This window comes from Ochotona princeps, chromosome 2 (genome assembly GCF_030435755.1).
Source record: "Ochotona princeps isolate mOchPri1 chromosome 2, mOchPri1.hap1, whole genome shotgun sequence".
In the NCBI taxonomy this organism is placed as follows: Eukaryota; Metazoa; Chordata; class Mammalia; order Lagomorpha; family Ochotonidae; genus Ochotona; species Ochotona princeps.
Window position 1 is genome coordinate 75,364,133 of NC_080833.1, and position 14,063 is coordinate 75,378,195.

Below are 14,063 nucleotides of genomic sequence, written 5' to 3' on the forward strand. Positions count from 1 at the left end.
AGCCAGGAGCCAAGAGCTTCTGTAGGATCTCCAACATGGGTGCAGGGACCTCAGGACTTGGGCTATTCTCTGCTGCTTTTCTGGATAATAAGCAGGAAGCTGGTTGAGAAGCGCAGCAGCTGGTGCATGAACCAGTCCCCGTATACCTGTGCTTGAAGGTGGAGGATTAACATGTTGAACCATGGCACTGACCCCCCATATTAATTAATTTTACAGTATTATCATTAGTTTTCTTTATTTTGTTGGAAAGGCAAGGTTTCAGAGAGACAGAAAAAATAAAAGAATGAATCTTTCTTCCATTCGATGGTATACTCCCCAAATAGCCACAATAGTTGGAGCTGGTCCAAGCTGAAACCAGGAGCTAGGAGCTTCATCTGATTTCCCAAATGGGTGGAGGGACTTGGGCCATCTTCTGGTGCTTTCGCAGTGCATTAGCTGGGAGCTGGATCAGAGGGCAAGCAGCTGAGACTTCAGTTGGCTGTGGTTGCAGGTGGTGGCTTTACGTGCTAGGCCAAAAGCTGGCCCTGAGGTACCTTTTCACTGTGCTATATTTATAAATTCTATCACCTTCGAAGAGATGCAAGAGCTCATCTGATGAGACTGTACCTTCTGGGTGGCCTTTGTTCAAATCTTGGCTGCCACCGCACCCAATCCTTGTCCACTGCTTCTTCCACCATGGAAGCAATTCTTGCTGGTGTCAAATCACCACCTCTAGCACTTCCATGCAATCCTCCATGACCTCTTCCTGTAAAAGACATAATCTCTCCTACTTCCTTCTCCCAACAGGAAGCAAGGGCTTTGGGTAGTGCCTCTTTCCCACCCTCTTCCAGCTGGGTTCCCTGACCTTCATCCTCAGAACCTCCTGCTTCCTGTAACATAAATGCATTTCATCCTTACACTTGGGCCTCGTACCGCAAGATATCTCGTGACACATATGCAGATATTCCCAAATCCAAAAACATCTGAGATAGTCTAATTCTTTTTAAAGATTTATTTATTTTTATTGGAAAGTCAAATCGTCCATACTTTCATTTACTCTCCAAGGGGCCCACAATAGGTGGAGCTGCGCTGATCAGAAGCCAGGAACCCGGGACCTCTTCCAGGTCTCCCACGTGGGATCAGGGTCCCAGGTCTTTGGGCCATCCTCGACTGCTTTCCCAGGCCACAAACAACCAGTTGGATGAGAAGCGGGGCTACCAGGATACAAACCGGCGCCCATGTGTGCTGGGCTGAGATAATCTAAAACGTAGCAGATAATGGATATTCCGCCTATAAAAGAAGGCTTCAAAACATTTATGGAAAAATGGAATCCAAAAATAAGTTTATTTTTGTACAAAAGGAGAAAAATACACACATTGTTTTGTCATAATACACATTTTCCATTTCCTTTTTGAAGATCATCTGTATGCTTTTTAAAAATTGATTATGCATGGGCCCAGCGGCGTGGCCTAGCGGCTAAGGTCCTTGCCTTGAACCCCCCGGGATCCCATATGGGCGCCGGTTCTAATCCCAGCAGCTCCACTTCCCATCCAGCTCTCTGCTTGTGGCCTGGGAAAGCAGTCGAGGACGGCCCAAAGCTTTGGGACCCTGCACCTGCGTGGGAGACCCAGAAGAGGTTCCTGGTTCCCGGCTTTGGATCGGCACAGCACCAGTCCTTGCGGCTCACTTGGGAGTGAATCATCGGATGGAAGATCTTCCTGTCTGTCTCTCCTCCTTTCTGTATATCTGGCTTTCCAATAAAAATAAATAAATCTTTTTAAAAAATTGATTATGCAATAAAGAGGGAGAAAGGTTATATGACTTTAAAATAAAGCAGCCGGCATTGTAGACAGACAATCCCATTGCCTAAACAAAAGGTTGTTGCGGAACCTTTTGCCACAGAACCTTTTGTTGCACAAACAGTTCTGGGACATCAGCGCTGCATCCACACAGGTAAACCCTTTCAGTTCTAGCTTCCAGCCCTTCCCACCTGAGTGCCGTAGCCAGTAGGTGGCAATATTTACAGCTCAAAGAGGCCTACAAGCAACAATCCTATAGCAAATATGGGATCAGCCAATGTTGACATGCTGTTGCTTCTTAAGCATATTGTTTGTTTGGGCAAGTTTAAAATACTTAAAATTCTGAGCACAAGCCAGACGGTGTTATCATTTTTTTTAAATTTATTTTTATCAGGCAGATTTACAGAGAAGAAAATACAGAGAAGACTTCCATCTGCTGGTTTGCTCCCCAGATGGTCACAGTGGCTGGAGCTGTGCTGGTCCGAAGCTAGCAGCAGGAGCTGCTTCAGATTCTCCCACATGGTTGCAGGGTCCCAAGGCCTTGGGCCATACTCGACTTCTTTCCCAGGCCATTAGCAGGGAACTAGATCGGGAATGGAACCGGTGTCTGTATGGAATGCCGGGGCTTGGCGTTGAAGGATTAGCTTGTTGAGCAATGGCATTGGTTCAACTATTATCACTCTTACATGACCTGATATCTACTTTGCACAACCGAATTCTTGTGAAATCCATCTGCATCCCACCCATCCACGTTACTTACATGTTTTTGTTGTGTGCACATTGTATCTCTTCCAACAATCTATTCTTTTTTCTGTTTTTTTTTCAAGTAACAAAGTGAATGTCATTCTTTAACTAGGTACCCTAATTTATTTAACATACTACCACTAATGGGGGAGTTGGCTATTTTCAGAGTTTTAGTATTGCCACAATACTGTCATGAAAAATCTTGTTTGCATTTGTGAGTGAGAATGTGTATGTTTGAAGGGTAAATATCCCCAGGGATTTGCAGTGTCAGAGGGCATGTTCCCATTATGTTTTGTTCAATACTGTGGCCTTGCCCCCAGGGAGTGTGGTGCTGGTTTATTCTCTAACTATGCTCCCGAGAGTGTCCATTTCCTGAAGTTTGAGCTGCAACAGCTGAGATGTCCTCTCCATATCATTTTAGATCCAGAATCAGACCTGATTAGAATTTCTACTTACCAGGCAAAAGGCAGATGGATGGACCACTGCTGACTTTTATTTATTTATTTTTACTATTTTGAAGAATGTATACGATTAACAATGAAAAAACACTGATAATGTGCATGTCAGTCCCTTTCCTGTCATTTCACATGCACTTTCCTATTTGATTTTTTCTCATTTGCACAAAGCAACTACTACACCTTTAGCTTACTTGTTTGCACCCTCTGAGTCCCACGAGGATAAGAGATTTGATTACGGAATTACTGTACTCTCAGCACCTAGAACAATGACTGATACAGAGCTGGCTTCCAATCATTATTTGCTGAAGAAGTTAATTATAAAAAAAAATCAATACATGAGCAAAAACGAGCAAAATTCCCTCTTCATTCATCTCTTCAGCAACACTGGATACAATTTAATTCCCTTTCCTACAGCTTCCCACTGTTACCAGTAAGAGAGCATCTTCTACGTTTGTTTCTATGTGTTCATATGTGAAAACTTTGAGAAAATTATATATATGGGGCCTGCTAAGGTAGCGTAGCAGCTAAAGTCCTCACCTTGCACACACCAGGATCCTATATGGGTGCCGGTTCTAATCCCGGCAGCCACACTTCCCATCCAGCTTGTTGCTTGTGGCCTGAGAAACAGTCGAGGACGACCCAAAGCCTTGGAACCCTGCTGCTGTGTGGGAGACCCAGAAGAGGGTCCAGGCTCCTGGCTTCAGATCGGCTTAGCTCTAGCCATTGCAGCCACTTGGGGAGTGAATGATAGGATGGAAGAGCTTCTTCTCTATCTTTGTTCCTCTCTGTATATCTGACTTTCAAGTAAAAATAAATCTTAAATAAAGAAAATTATATGTATATATGATAGAAATATACTGTGTGTTATATTTGTTTTTACATAATGATCCTTTGCATAAGGCACTGTCCTCCAAATTTTTCTTCCTGTTGGGATTACATTTTTAGGTCATTTTTTAGCTGAAGAGAAAAGTTGCGCTTCATTTTTTTATTTCTTAAGATTTATTTGTTTGAGTTACACAGAAAGAGGGGGCAAGCATGAGCTTCTATTTGCTGATTCATTCCCAGGTGACTTCAATGGCCTGAGCTTTGCCAGGCTGAAGCCAGGAACCAAGAGCATCTTCCAGATGTTCTACCTGTGTAGCAGGTGCCCAAACACCTAGACCGTCTTCAGTTGCTTTCCCAGACCTTTAGCCAGGAGCTAGACTGGAAATGGAGCACCTGGAATATAAACCAGCATCCATATGGGATGTCAGCATTTCAGGTGGCAGGCTTACGTGCATGCCACAATGCTAGTGCACTTCATCCTTTATAATTTCTGTTTAGCATGATAAATTCTACATGAAACCTTATCTATCCTCATGTTGTTGGATATTGCAGCCGTTTGAAGTAGCAAGGTGGGAGTAGGGGAGGTGCTTAGTGCAATGATTAGTTAAATCTCTGTTATGCCTGCATTTGACATCCAATGTGCCTGGATCAAGTGCTGGCTCTGGTGCTGATTCTAGCTTCCTGCTCATGCGCAGTCTTGGAAACAGCAGGTAACTTTTAACCTACACGGTGGACCCACATTGAGTTCCAGCCTCTTGACTTTGGTGTGGCCCCACCCTGGTCACTGTAGCCATCCGGGGAGTACTCCCTGTGTCTCTCTGCCTTTCAAATAAGGAAACTAACCCCTTTCAAACAGTACGGAGATTTCTTTAAAAACTAAAAACAAAACTGCCATGTGATGAAACAATTCCACTACTGGGTATGTATACTAAGACAGCAAACAATTGTAGTACAGAGATACAAGCTCCTTCATGTTTTTGGCAGTAGTGTTCATAGTAGCTGAGAGATGGAACTAACCAAGGTGCCTTTCCTGAAATGAATGGAAAATATACTAAGTAGAAAATTATTCAGAAAAGAAAATGGATTCCTATCGTTTGTAGCAAGATGAAATTAGAAGACATCTTGTTAAGTAAAATAAGTCAGTCACAGAAAGACAAATATCACATATTAGCCTGCATGTGTGTAAGCTGCGAAATTTCAAAAAATATTTATTTATTTTTCAGTTGAAAGAGTTACAAAGGGGGGTGGGGAGAGACACAGAGGGGGATAGCTCCCACTTGCTGGTTCATTCCCCAAAAGGCCACAATGGCCAGTGCTGGGACAGTCTGAAGCTGGGAATCAGAAGCTTCCCCTAGGTATCTCACATGGGTTTGGGGTCCAAGGGTGTGGGCCATCCTCCCCTCCTTTCCTAGTCCATTACCAGGGAATTGAATCAGAAGTGGAGCAGCTAGGACTACAACTGGAAACTAAGGGAAACCCGAGCTGCAGGCAAAGTATTAGTGTGCTAGGCCATCATGCCAGCCCCGTGAGAGATAAAATTTAATGAAAGGAGTGAGAGATGAGGAGTCTGGATAAAAAAATAGGGGAAGTTGAGTGTGTTTGATTCATCAATGTGACAAATATATCATATGAACAATAAATGTATCATATCAGAATGATGTTGATAACAGGAGAAACTTGGTTTGATTTATTGATTGTGAAAAACACACTAATATAAGATGTTAATAAGGGAAGTTCACTGGGGCGCATGGGAACTCTGTACTACTTCACAATTTTTGTTTTGTAAATTTAGAACTATTCTGAAATTAAAAGTTAAGCAGTAAATGAATTTAAAAATCAATGTAAAATAGCAAATTCCGAGCCTTTGCATACATGTGTGCGTGTGTGTGTGTGTGAGTATATACTACATGGCTTACCTAGGCCTTGTAGACCGCCCTCTGTGGAACCTAATCCTCTTGCACTCCAGGAGCTGGGTGCAACTTGGAGTCCTGAGCACTGAGACTGGGCTTCCAGGGCTGAAAGTCCCACATTATCACTTAGCTGAAGCCCTAAGCCAAAGAGCCTTGAATCTTGCTGATGTGACTCTGACACTTGCTGATCGCATCAGCACTTCAGGCACCTTTAATGTCACTTCATTGACGTTGGCACTTCAGGAAATCATTAGTAAATGAAAAATTCAGAGCCGAAAGAGCATTGTGGTTGAAAACAGGACAACAGTAGACCGGTGTTCTGGGACACAAGGTAAATCAGTAGAGATTCATGAATCCGAGAACATTCTTGAGTGTCCACCAAGCGGCAGATTCTGATCCATGTGCTGGAGACACAGCAGTGGACAGGACAGTAAAAGGACCCCTCATGGAGCTTAGGTTGGAGGATGGACAGTGAATTAATGAGAAAGTCATAAGTTAGGTGCTGGTGATTGCAAGGGCCTAAAATAAGGCAACTAAGGGCACAGGATTTGCAACTTTACATTAGAGGTCAGAAAGATTCTCCAGTGGGGAGGGAGAATTAACTAACAATTTGGAGTAATCAAGGGAAGAGAGCTGAGGGAAAAACATTCCAGCTGGAGTGAACTGCAAGTGCAAGGATCCAAACTGGAGCTTTCCTGGAATTCAAGGATCGGCAAGGAGGCCAGGTTGCCTGGCATGGTTGAGGGAAGGGAAGAGCCAGAGGAGATGAGGTTAGAGAAAAACATTAGAATACGTAGAGACTCCAAGGTCATGATGAGGAATTTGGCTCTCACTTGAAGTGAGATAAACGTCCTGAAAAGTTTTGAGTACAGTGATGCCATGGTCACTCTGAAATGATCACTTCAAGTGCACAGCATGGACATGAGCATTCCAGAGAGAATAATACTAGGAAATGGAACAGTTTTCATGAGTTCTGTACTCTTGCACTCATGTATTAATGGAAGAATTATTAATGTCATACTAATTCATCTCAGGAATTAAACAGGCTATAGAATTATGAGGACTGGATGACAGCACTGAGGTGTCAAGTAAAGTAGGATTTTACACATTTCATGGGTAATCAGTAAGTTTTGAAAATGTCAAACAGGATGGCCACTGTATGGACACAAGGATGAAATTGTCATTTCATTGTCTTAACTGTGAGAATTCTGCCACAACAAAAGGCTTTACATGCTGTAAGAAAGAACATTCTCTATCTTAAAATCAAGGGAAATAGCAGCTGTATAATATGGGGAAGTTAATATTGATTAGCAAATCCAGTTCGTTCTAAAATTTATTCTGTTATGTCCCAAGATAGTCATTTTCAGCAGGGGAACTTCCTCTTAATTGGCATTACTGAGTAATTAAATGTATTCTCAGAACAGCAATCAAATGAAATTCCCATGTCTGAGTAATAAGGTTGAAGATCTGGTTCTGTTTTGTTTTACCCTTGGCTTTACCCAGCCAAGAGCAAATACTCCTATTTTATCTAGCAATAATTTTTAATGTGAAATATTTGGCATTTGTGTGGTGATATAATTGCTATCATAGGATTATAGGAAAAATTCACAAATTTGACCAAAGGTTATGATAATTTGCCTTTCTCTTTTACTAATTTAAGTCTTTTTTTTCCCTGCAAAGTCTCTCTTTTTTTGCCTTCTGGTTTTTTAAAAATCAGGGTAATTTATCTTCTATAAGAGAAATTTGATCTTTATGCATGTAGTATATAGGTAATGGGAAAGGTTTGTGTATAAATAATGGAAAACTCTACTGTAATGGCTTTGGCAAATAGTGGCTTATCTATCTCATATATTATGAAGCCTAATGGAAGGACAGTGACTACAAATGACTTTCAGAGTTCCAGTCTGACAGAACCCATCTCTTTAGAAAACACTGCTGGGTCTGCTTGCCCAACATACAGCAAAACTATCATCAACTCTGGGGTATTGATGGAAATATATAAATGCATTGTGCAAAACTAGGAATTGGGCAGCTTTTGCTCAATTTCCAAATTTCCTGAGGAACTGTGATGCACTCGTGTGAGGGTCCCTGGTCAGCCCTCAGTGTTTGTGGATTTCCTTGGATTGGTTAGTGACATGAGGCCTGCTGTGATGACAAGGTGTGCTCCAGTCTGTCCAGTGTCCACCAGAAGATTGGCTGTAACTTTGTTTTGTCAGGGCCTGGATTCCTACAAAATTCAGCATTAGGATTTTAACTACAGAGGTGATAATCAAATGGTGAAATCTGTGACCCAGGATCTTTGAGGGCTGGCCGGACTCCTGCACTGCTCCCTTAATTTACTGTCACACATTTTTAGGAAGGAATTTACTTTCTAGCATCAAAGTGAAGTCAGAGGAGCTGAAAGGTAAGGGAGACTGGGACTTGATGAAAGTCTACTTTAAAGGCATTAGTGGTAAGCATTTGGTTCCAGGCTCTGTTTTTTCGCTCTGCTGACCTTACTATGTTGGCCTTTGCCCTCATGCTGGTTGTGTAATCAAGAGTGTAGGATTTAGGCAAAAAACAGGCAGGGGTGGACTGGAAGATAGGCAGGTAACCTGAACTCTCTTGAGCTGTTTGTCAGAGAATGTTCCAAGAGATTGCTTTGTAACACAGACACCTAGAGGGGGCCAGACACCACAAACAGGGAGCAGTTAAAGCTGCAAGCAGCAAAGCTGAGTCAGAGCTTCGTAACAACCCTTTCTATGATAGCAATGGCAAACTGCTTCTGACACAGGCAGTCTCTTTGGTGAAAGATGCCTTCCATTGTCTCATTTATGCTTGGGGTGGGACACAAGTCCCTGGCTGTGTGACAACAGATTGTCTCTTGCTTGGGAAAGGCCAGGCTGTCTCAGGCTTTGGTTTGACAACATGGGGCCCATCTACACTGTGCGGGGCAATCTGCTTTACCCAAAGCTCACTGATTTAAATGTTAATTTCTTTTAAAAACTCTCCCACAGAAATATCCTGAATAATGTTTGATCACAGTGTGTAGTGTCATAAGAATGAGGAAATGAGGGTGTGAGAGGGCCAGAGTGGTTCCCAATGAGAAATACTGAAAGAAGGTTAAATCAAATGAGACTGCAAGTCTCCTTTAAATTTAGGAACATGGAAGTCATGAGAGAAACTAGAATAACATGGAATGGAGAGTCCACATTTAAGAAGATTGAAAGTGGTGTGTTTGTACAAATGGAGTCCTCAAGTAAGGCAAATTCTTTTTTTTTTTTTTAATATGTTTTATTGTATTGTTGTTGACAATCTTTACATAGTTAATTACGGTTAAAAAAAAAGGTTCAGGGGGATAGGGAAGTGGGTAATACTATTATGTCCATATTGTTTCCATCATGTATCTGAGGTAAAGGGGGATATTGAGGGAGAAGCCCCACCCGGTTTCCCACCCACCCCAAGTCCCGGATGTGGGGCATGCTCTGAGATATTTGCTCAAGTGTTTTAATAGTTCTCCAGTTAAGAATCGCTGCCAGTTTCGCTCCACTGATTGATATGGTCCATCATAAAGTCTCCGTTTGCCCCATATTTCGCTGCCAACCTATAGCTGAGATGAATGATTGACCTGTTCTGTCTTCTGTCTTTTCTTGGTTAGAGTTCTGAGTCCAGCAGTTCGGTTGGGGAGATCTCCAAAGAAACTTTGAGGTATTCCCAGACCTGATTCTTGTATGTTCTAGCAAGCACAGGGCCCGGCACAGTCAATCACCCCGATCAGCTGGTGGTTTCAATTGCTGGGTTGGTTCTGTTTTCAGTTCCGAGTTGCACCGGAACCAATGGGTGTTGCAGTCCAGTCTGGTTCTGCCCAGCACATACTCGGCCCAAGTAAGGCGAATTCTTTCAAGAAGTAGGTTACTACTAAGACCCTGCATGGTAGCCTAGTGGCTAAAGTCTTTGCCTTGCATGTGCCTGGATCCCATACGAGCACCAGTTCATGTCCCGGCTTCTCCACTTCCCATCCAGCTCCCTGCCTGTGGCCTAGGAAAGCAGTACAGGAAGGCCCAAAATCTTGGAACCCTGCACCCACTTGGGAGACATGGAAAAAGTTCCTGGATCCTGGCTTCAGATTAGCTCAACTCTGGTCATCGTGGACACTTGAGGAGTGAACCAGCAGACAGCAGCTCTTTCTTTCTGTCTCTCCTTCTCTTTGTAAATCTGCTTTCCAATTAAAAAAAAAAAATTAGTAACCTACTTGCAGTAAAATCCTTTAAAAATCATAGCTAAGTCATCCATTCTTTTTCTTGTTGCTATCTATGATCATGTACCTTGTGATGTTATCTAATCTCTTGTGTTCAAATACCATCAATGTGCCAGACACTCTAAATTCCTTACTTGATTATCTAGCTGCTTCCCTGTCATATTCACGGGAATCTGAGTACAAAACAGAGTTCTTTTGCAAAACAGAGTTCTTGGTCTTCCCCTGGCCCTGTCCCTTCCCATAGCCTTCTCCACCTTTGAAATGTCATCAAATACTTCCATTTCAGGCTGAAGACTAGACTTATTCTTGATTCCTTACTTTCATGCCCCTTATAAGCCATTAGCAAATTCTGTTGGTTCTGTCTTCAAAATTTACCCAGTATTTGATCATTTCTTACTCTTCCAATTTCCACTGCAGGGATTTTCTGCCTGAATCGCTGTCATATACCACTGTCTTATTTGTCCTCCCAGTTTAGTCCAGTCACATTGCAGCCAGGGTGATTTTTTTTCCCTTTACGAATTTATTCATTTCAAAGACAGAGTTGCACAGAGAGATCTTGCATTTTCGTTTGCTGCTTTACTTCCCAAATGGCTGCAATGGTCAGGGTTGGGCCAGACTAAAGCCAGGAGCTAGGAGCTCCTTCTAGCTTTCCCACATGGTGCAGGGGCCCAAGCACTGGGTACTTTTCTGCTGCTTTCCCAGTAACATCAGTAAAGAGTTGTATCAGAAGTGGGGTTGCTGGAACTTAAATCAGCTCCTATATGAGATGTAGCACTAGAGGTGGTAGCCCATCCTGCTGTACCACACCACCAGCTCCAGAGTGCTTCTTATAAGAGATGGAAGATGCTCAAGAACCCTTAAGAAGAGCGTGTAAGAACTGTGCTCTAAACAGAGGGAAAGAGAACAAGGAAAAATTACCCAACCTTTCATGAAGGCAAAGAAACTGGAAATTTAAAACTACATGAGTGCAACATGAGGTCTTGCTTAGAAAACTCAGGACTAAATGCGTTGAGCAGCAGTGACAATAACAGTGATCTTTAGGAGAACTTGTAACAGGCTAAATGCCAAATGTGAGCCAGAGATATCAGCCAGAGGCTGTTCAAATTCTTGAAGTCTCTTTTGTGCAGTCCTTTGGCTGCACCACTGCAGCAATTTTACTGTTTGGAATGAGTTAAGCATGTCTAAGCCTCAGGTTCGACTTTGGCTTCTAAAGTTTCAGAGGTGTAATGCTGAACTCCAAAAACTTCTTTGGTCCAATATTGCACTATTTATCTGCAGAACTCGTATGTATTATCTACTTCTTTTCTCAATTGAAAGGATCCCAGTTCTCGGTCTTTTGGATCCCAAACCAAAACCCTCATAGGATGATAGGGACTGTAGTGGTATGAAACACCTGGCTCTTAGGGTCATGAGCCTCCTTCGATATAACTGAAGCTAATAATCTAACCAATAGCTCACCCTCATCTGAAACCACTCCGAACTTGTTTGTGTTGGACAAGTCAAGGGATAGGCTTTACAACTGGAGGGAATGAGATAGGGCTGGGTGCTGGTAGAAAGAAATTCTAGGCTTCTTGGTGGAATCCCTGAAACATGCTAGTCTGGAAGATTCTGTTTTCTGGAGAAGCAGATGTGTCATTTGCTATGACTTAATCATGTTGGTGCTAATGGGCTTTGAGGTGTGAGGAAAATGGAGGGTGTATATATATCTTAATTTTTATTTTTGATGATTTTTACATAGATAATTAGGGTGATTAGGGTCAAGGCCTACAGGAAGGTGGGTGAGATCACAATTTCCATGTTTTCTTTTTTCCTTTCCTGTATCTGGGGGAAGGGAACAGGCAAGGAGAGAAGCCACACCCAGCCTCCTAAATGCCTCTGCATCCCAGGATGGAGGGCAGCCACCCAATACCACCCCAGGGTCCCTGATGTGGGCAAGCTCTGAGGGTCCTACTCAGGAGGTTTCGATAGTTCAACAGTTTCGAACTACTGCTGATCTTGCCATTCCAAGCACGATGAAATCGCTCCAGAATCCACTGATTGATACAGTCCACCTTAGAGTCTCCGTTTGCCCAGCAGACTCACTGCCAACACTTGACTTGGGCAGTGGACCAATTTGTTCTGTCCTCCAAACTCCGTTATGGTACCAGGTGTCCTCCACAGACTCCAATGTACCACCATATCCTCCATCTGCACCTGGTTATGCTGTCCACTGCTCCATCTAAGCCACTGAGGAGTCCCAGCTCTGATGGATGCACTCCACGATCAGACCATGTAATTCTCTCCATGGTTGGGGTTCTGAGTCCAGCAATTCAGTTGGGGGGATACCCAAAGAGACTTCATCTGAGGTGATCCCAGACCGGGTTCTTGTGTGTGATTGCCAATACAGGGTACACGTCTGTCACCCCAATCAGCTTATGCTCATGCTGGTGGTTGCAATTGCTGCGTCAGTTCTGTCTCCGACCCTGCCTTTTACACAAACCAATGGATATTGCAGCCCAGCCTGATCCTGCGCATCATGCACTTGGCCTTCATGGACACTAGTGGGAGAGGGTGAATATTTTTTATTACGGAGAATGGAAACATTTGGGGAATTGCTGCTGTGGTTAAAGATAGGGGAACAGAGAAGATTAGCTCATATCAATGCTGTAAATTCATAGTTGCTATAGAACTTGCCCAGTGGCTTCAGAATTGCTTATCAGCCCAGGGGAAGGTATGGAGCAGTGATCCCAGGATTGAGCTCTTTCTTTGAAGGGTAAACAGAACAGAAAGATGGGTAAATAAGTCAAGGCAGCCAAAGTATCTTGGTTGAAATGAGACAGTGAAAACCATGCTGGACAAGGAAGAGTGTAGACATCGGCCCAGCCCGGCCTGCCCTCCCAGGCAGTCCCCAGTTCTGGCCCTAATGTGAACTGGCTGGTGTTGTGGCCCAACCTGGCTTGTCCTGCACTCTGTCCTGGTTCTCTCATCAGCCAGGGAGTGCTATGAACTGGTCCATCCTGGTCCACCCCTAGACCTGGCCCTCACATATGCCAGTGGGTACTGTAACCTGGCCTGGTCTGGCCTACTCCCACTCTTGGTTCTTGCACTTACCTGCAAGGACTACATCCTGACAGAGGAGTTCCCCAAGTTCTCTATCAGGTCACATCCCAGTGACAGAGTTTGTGCACACTGGTAAATCCTTAGCCCACCTCCTGTCCTGGCAGGAACAGTGGCCTTGCCCAAACAGCCGACACCCATTCCATATCTTAGTGTTGTGTGCTGCAGCCCAGCCATGTCTGTGGCTCACCCCAGACCTAGCTCTTGCATGGGTCAGGGGCCCAGTCTATTCTACACCTACCCTCGCACTCATGAACATGCACAGGTGCTGTTGCTTATCCCAATTTGGTACATCCCAGACCCAGGCCACACCAATGCTGAGGGAAGCTGCAGCAATGTCCAGCTAAATTTGCCACCTTTATTCTGGCTCTTGTGCTCACCAGTGGGAACCACAGCCCAGCTTGGGCATCCCCTTAGCTTCCCGACTAAGCTTGCTCCCAGCCACAGATACTGTGCATGCCAGTGGTTGTGTGAACCCAGTGAGGCATGACCCATCACCCAGCTTGGCCTCCGCCATCAGATGCTGCAGCCTGGACTGGTCTGGCCTGCCCCCAGTCCCAACTCACTGGTGGGCGCAGCAGCCTAGTCCTGCCCAGCCTTTCCCCCCACCCCTTGCGTGGCTTTTATGCAAACTGGTAGGTGTGAGAACTTGGTCTGCCTGATCTGCCCCTACAGAGCCAACCCACACACATGTGCACCAGTGGAAGCAGCCTTGCCTGACCTGACCAAAACCCAGCCCTGATTCATGTGTGCACCAGTGGGAGCGATGGCCCATTTTGTGCCCCAAGTTCCCCCACCAGGCCCACATCTCACAGTGCCTGCAGGCACTAGGCCCTTACTTGGCAGTCTGCTCCCCAGTGTTGGCCTTTGTGTGTGCTGGTGGGTGCTGTGGCCTGGCCAGCCCCACACCAAATTCTTGGGTGTGCCTGTGGGTGCTACTGCCTGGACTAGCCCAGCCTGTTCCCAACCCCAGTACCTTGAGTGTTGGTGAGTTCAATGGTCATGCCTAGCATAG